Source organism: Colius striatus, chromosome 2 (assembly GCF_028858725.1).
Source record: "Colius striatus isolate bColStr4 chromosome 2, bColStr4.1.hap1, whole genome shotgun sequence".
Lineage (NCBI taxonomy): Eukaryota > Metazoa > Chordata > Aves > Coliiformes > Coliidae > Colius > Colius striatus.
In genome coordinates, this window is record NC_084760.1 from 67,629,533 (window position 1) to 67,636,470 (window position 6,938).

Below are 6,938 nucleotides of genomic sequence, written 5' to 3' on the forward strand. Positions count from 1 at the left end.
CTCCAAGATAACCCCCCAAAGGAAGTCATATTGTTGAACAAACTTCCTGAGTGCAATAATGTGTCATTTATACGATTCTTTATTTGATGTCTCATTGACTTTCATGTGATCCTAATTAGTCTGGCAGCAAGGGGCACTAAGACTCTACCACAACAGCCTTGCCCATCTTTTTCCTCCCCAGACAATACTTCCGGCGTGTTATTCACATTCTCCTCTCTGCCAGTCCTTTTAGTATTTTCTTTTCTGTTATTTCTGGATTTTTAATCTTGTGGCTCTCAACTTCCCATTCTTTCTGCTTCTCCATCATCTCCCAAGCTGTAGAAAAAAAAACTGCCTCAGCATGTGTCAGCCATCTCCTTATTTGGTCTTTTACTGGTCAAAGATCGGCTTTATCTCATCAGTGAAACAATACATGTCAAGGCAGCACTAAGAACCCCTCAGATTATTCCTGATGTTGTGGATACATATAGACAAAGAAACTTGCTACGGTTTTCAAAGAACCAAGTAACTTAATGAGTCCCTACTCTTAAGAGTAATAACCTACCAAAGTTGTCATAGCCCTGATGCACAGAGAATATTGAGGCCTAAAATGTCATGTGAGCATTTCTCTGGGGTATTTCCTCTCCAGAATGCTGGAGGAAGCCAAGAAGTCTTCAGATGAGCTACATGGATCCCAGTATGTCACAGGCAAGAGCTTTGTCACTGAAAGCTGTCTCCTAAAGTGGTATGTTTTGTGTCTTGGGTTGGGCCTTAAAGAAGTTTTGTATAATGTCACCAAATCACTGATAAATGTTGGTTATTTTTGCTAAAACCCCCACCCACCCAAATCCAAATCACACCAAACCAAAAGTGTTAACAGAAAAATCCCCAAAGACTGGTTAAGACAGAAGTAGACAGATTTTACTAGGTTACTAAGAATATGTCATATCAATAAGACAACACAGAAGTTTAAACACCTTGCACTTTACAAACAGTACTTTAGGCTGAGACATATTAGTCTTGTCAGCTCTTGTTTTTTGTTATATCTATTTTGCAAGATGAGCTTACCTATATGGAGGCAAGGTTATATTTGACAAATGTGTCATTGTGCTAATGACAGACTCCTCTGCCTCCAGCCCTTCCCAATTAGTTCACATGCATATGCCAATAAAACACATTTAAACTGTAAAACTTTCTGTGAAAGGGATTAGCAATACTGAAGAGAAAGATGGAGGTTGGAAGAATGGTAAAGCAAAGACAGGAGAACAGGAGAGATGAATGTGATTTGGTGTTTCAGTAGTTCTGCTTTGAAGAGAGAATTAGAACAAAGGGTAAAATCAGTTATAGTTAAGAAAGATTGTACTAGGTTAAAAAAGACATAACTGATACCTCAGTAATTTAAGAATGTAAGATTCTATGTGTTAATAAAATCATTCTTTTGAAGTAATCAATAGCTGGCATTGACCTTATCACTGTTCATCTTGAGGGTGAAAAAATACCAAAAGCCAAATGCTTAATGCATCTTCTGATTTATGGTTTCTGATGTTTACGTCTGCTAGAAACTTCTGTGTCATCTAAAACCATTGCATCCACAGATCAGGCTTTTAAATGCTATCATTTATCCCTGAAAATAGTTTCAACACAGCTATTGTGCCTACAGTTGGTTGTGATTGTAAAATTGCTGCTCAGAAGGTCATTTAGTTAGGGTTTCTCTAAAAATACTGATCTTATTTTATACTAGTTTTTACTGTACCATAATATTAGTGCCTGACACCTTAGAAATGGAAAAGAACCCACAAGATCTTCTCAGAGCCAGACTCAGGATGGGATATTCTGTGAAAGTACCTTCTTCCGTAGTAAAACAGCCTGACTTAGGACTTTGCAGACTTGGACACGGCTTTTGATGGCCTAGCGTTGCTAGTGGCCAGATCCTTCTGTTTGCCTTTGCCGTATGGGAGGGAAACAAAGTTCAGTCTGGAGCTGAAGTTTGGCTCTGTTTCGTATTTGCTTTCCCTGTGGGCTGAGTGTTTCTGGCTGCGTGCAGATGAAGATAAGGTGGGCTACTACTGAGAGTTCTAGGTCCTTTCTTGGTTTGGTCTGAAGGTGGCACTACAAGGCCGTATGTGAAAGCCGCTCCCGTGGCTTGACACTGCTGTTTTCTCGATTAGGTATGACTGTGTGGCACCCAAAATCCAACCTGTGCGACAGGTAAAATGGAGAATAACAAATTCTGCTGCACTTTCCTGTTCCTTGTGTGCTGAATATGGAAAGCAACTCAGTATATAAGGAAGCTGCAGGTTTCAGTTTGATGCAGCACTGAGTTTGGCTCCAACAACCGAAATGAAATATGAGGATAGGTGATTGATGCGCTCAGAAACCTCTGAGATTTCCATGACCTCCTTGTGTGCAGTGTCATTGGCCACCTGACTTCATCTGAAAACAACTGACATCATCTGACCACTGTCATCTTTGGCTTTCACAGATGCTGCCCTCAACCTATGAACATGATTGTCAATTAATGTAATTGCAGTTAACGCCTGGAAATTTATGGGTTGGATACTTCTAAATTCATGGGCTTATCCCTCAGCTGTCAGCCCAGTGGCAGGAGCTGATGGACAAGGTGACTCCAAACGTACATTGGTACTGTAATTCAACTCCTTTGTCTTGCCCCATGGCAAACTTTTCCAAGAATAAATATGAAGCCTACAAGCTACACTACTGTACTGGCATCTGGTGATGGCTGAAGTCTGGCATGCTGTATGCAAGCTATCTGCTTTTTTCTTTTATCATTACTTCACCAGTAAGAGGGAAAAAGGGAAAACTTGGTATTCAGGAAGAATCACCAGAAACTGGGATAAGCTCATCTTTGGACAGCTTTATGCTACCATGCAGAAGTACAAGCTTGACCTGATGTCAGATTGAGTGCCATCTCTTTTTGTCTTGCAGAAGCATGTATGATATTTTTAGGTGTTTTGTCCAGGGAAATATGTTAATGCACTTTTACTGGCATAAAGTATATAGAAGCCCTACATTTTAAAAAGAAATGCACAGAATAGAAAAAAGCCCCACAAGTGCCAAAGGAAGTCAGACTATAGGCCATAGCTTTCAAAAAGTTAGTGATTTAATGTTGCAAGAATCATGTAGATACAGTGAAGGGGTTTAAATACTTATTCCAGCATGTCAAGAGAGGCACAGAAAAAATAAAGACAACAGAAATTTGGGACATGTTTTAAAAGTATAGTACTTATTGACAGTGTCCGGAACACAGGCAGGTTTGTGTGACACTAAGTTTTAGGAAGTTAGCCTGGTGGTGTCACTGATTAACTGCTCTGTGAAATAGTGCTAAGGGTGTGCAACTGACTGCGTTAATTCACTTTCAATAATAGGGAATGGCTGAAGTGTTTGATATTTTTAATACCACATACTTGAAGATTTGTTTATAGATTACTCTGGGACACTTGAGGTCATGTGAGTGTTCCCCTTTTCAAGCTCCAAGCAGTTCTCCCTCTCAGGAGAACTCACATATAATCAAGAAATTGCTCATTTGAGTCCTATTTCTCAAGTAAATATCCTGGAAGATACTCACACAACGTAACGGTCTTGATTCAATTCTGCTTCACCAGTTGCTTCGATTGCAACCCCGGGAAGCAATCATATGTGGCTTTGGACATGGGTGTGAACCTGCGTGGTTCACCTGGATGGCTCAGCAAGTAGGGCCTCTGTCTGGGCCAGCGTGTGAGCTACATGCTCGAGGAGGAATTTGTCTTGTCATGTCCCATGTTACAGATAACCAAATGGTTATATCTCTGGAAGCATTCAAGGCCAGATTGGATGGAATTTTGAGCAACCTGGTCTACTGGAAAGTGTCTCTGCCCTGCACAGGGGTTGCAACTTGACAATCTTTCAGATTCCTTCCAGCCCAAACCTGTTGTATAAAGTAGTGGGTCCACGATCCTCCTCAACCAAGTGAAGGTCTTCCTTCTTGAAGGTTTTCTCTCTGCCCTCCAGGGTCTGGAATTCCTGAGGGCTGGCCTTAGCAGGAAAGACTAAAGCAAAGAAGACATTTCAGTAGCTCCACCTTCTCTGTTTGCTCCATCACCAGAGCACCCACCTCGTTCAGCAGCACGCTCACATTCTCCCTAGTCTTCCTTTTGCTGCTTATATACTTGAAGAAACACTTATTTTTGTCCTTTACATCCCTTGCCAGATTTAATGCCAAGAGGGCTTTAGCCTCCTTTGCTTCCTTCCTGCATACTCTGACAGTGTTCCTACGCTCTTCTCACGTGACCTATAAATGCCTAAAAGTAGGAACTGTCAAACCCCAACCCAGGACATCTGGCTTCATCTTCCTTTCTCCAGGCATTGCTTGCTTGTGCAGATGCAAGAGGGTAGTCATGAGGCATCAGGCTGGTGGTGAAAATCACTGAATCCCTTGGGCCTATGCCCTTCAGCTATCCCCTGCCTTCCCAGCCCTTCTGATACCCATTGCTGCCAGGCTGTGCTCACAGCACTCCCAGCAGGGTTTTGGAAGGTTTTTGGAAGCAGTCACGGAGGTGTGTGCCATGGATTGCAACTCCTATGCCTGCTGCTGGCAGTTCATCATGACATTGGAATTATAATAGGCAACCTTTTGTTCAGGTTTGGCAAGTAAAGCCAAATTTTAACAAGCTTATCTTCCTCTCTGAACTGTTGCATACTTTTAAACATGCAGTCTGTAGTGACATCCTTGCCTCTGAAAGCTGCTTTCATTCAAGAGTGTAAATGGACCATGAAGGTCCTGGAATATGTTTGTTTTGTTGTGTGCACAGATGCAATTAGAGGGAAATCTGGTGGGACACAGGCTGGAAGTGCTAAGCCTTGCTCAGTGGAGAGAGCTTCCTGACAGGGAAAAGGGTCCTCTGCTCCTGAGGTGCTGTGGTTTTCATCCACAGCATTCTTAAAATAGGATGCTAATGTATGTAATGCTTTCCTGATAATGCTCACCCTCCTGATATTATGCAACCGTGAAAGCTGGGACAGGCCGGCTTAAATGTAAAGAGGCCAAAGTAGGGCACATTGCACATCTGTCGTGGCTGTAAGGAGAGCTCAGCAGCTGGAAGAGACCTGGGAGAAGAGAAGGCAGCCACGCATGAGGGTATGTGTTTAGGGCTGTAATCTTGCTATGTCTTTGCACAAGTCTGCAGATGTGATTTGGGCCAAGATAGTTTAAGAAAACTGGTCTGCAGTGCAGTGTTAAGCCTTTCACTGCCAAATGTTTGCTACATTTCTCCAAACCCACAGCCTATTTCTGTCTTAAAAGCTGCAAGATCAGCAGTTTTCAACTTGCTATCATATACTCATGAAGCATTCCACAAAAGAAAATCTCACAGTAACCTATTAAGGGATCAGATTTTGGATTAGGTTTTTTTAGACACACTTAAGATTCAGAACATCAAAGGTCTAAAGTCACTTTTTTATATACCATACTTTTGGTGCAAAAGCTAAGGAAAGCACGTTGTGTTTGCTGGGAGAAAAGTGACTGAGCTGCCCCATGTTGATGCGATGTACAAGCTCCCGTGTGCTACAAAATGGAATGCTAGACATGTTCAAGAGTATCTGAAGGAAGAATTTTTGCCTAAGTAGTTGGTTAGACTAGATGATCTTTAGAAGTCCCTTCCAACCCCTACCATTCTGTGATTCTGTGAAATATTGATGTAGCAGGTGAATCTCAGCTCCCACAATGCAATTCTCTCTCTGGCCATGCACATCTTTTTTTCATGGCTGTGTTTCTGCCTGGGTCACCTTCACTGTAGATAACCTTGTAGCAAGTTTTTCCTTGTAGGTCTTATTTTCCACAGCATTTTTTCAAAAAGAATTTTGAAAACACTTGTGGTCTATGAAGAATGATATCATCAAATTGACATCAGTTGAAATGAATGGGCACAGATTTTCATCCAGCCTATGGTGCTAGTGACTGAATACTGCTATTGATGGCTTATATAAAATGTGTTTGATGATCTTACCTAGCTTCCTAGCTGTTACTGTCACACTAAACCCACACAGATCTGTTATCAATAATTAGAGGACAGATTGAAGACAAATGAGGCAGATATGCTTTTCAGCACATATTTCAGAGTTTGTAAGTCTGTCAGAATGACTCAGCTCTCACCGTGTTTTACTTTCAAAGCCAGATGAATGTTTTTTATTCCTTTTAGTCTTTCAAGTGCATTGCACTTAGAGCAGTGTCCTATGACTGGTTACGTCAGAGGCATCATCTCTTCACAGTACCTCTTGCTGCCCATTACAAGTGCCCCAAAAGGACACGTTCCCTTTTTCAGCTGTGAGGTGAAATACACTCATCAGCGTATGTTTAAGGCGGTGTCTGATTCTCACATATTCAGGTCCCTTGGGATCACTCTAACCATGTAAGTGTCCTTGAAGGAGGTATAGATGAAGGACTCCGAGTTCAAAGTTCAACTTGCAGCATTTCTGCAGCTGGATACTGACTGGCATTGGGGATGGTGCCTCCCCTCAGTCATGGGCACAGAAATTCAGAGCAAATGTCCATTAAGGCACCCCAAAACAGGTGCTCCACCTATATCTCCTTAGATGCTTGCACATGTGCCCATCTGTGAGGATGGCACTGAGCCCAGGCTGGCTGTGTCCTCTTCATAGGCGCTGGTGCTGTGCCAGACATGTTCTTTGGTACTTTACCTCCATAACTTGGCAAGTGGCCTCCCAATAGCATGGTGGCCTCTGCAGCCAGATAGCACATATGCATCTGAACAACTGTTTTTTGCTGTTGACCACAGTTGTTGACCTCCCCTTCGGCAAAAGAAGGACAAGGGCTCAGGGGCTATTTGCCAGATACATGGATTATCTCGCAGTAGGCAGCTTGGAAGCTTTCACGCTGCTTCTCCTTTTAAGGGATAGGAAGCGTATATCAGCAAAGCTCTTGGGTGGTTCCATGGAAGGTCATG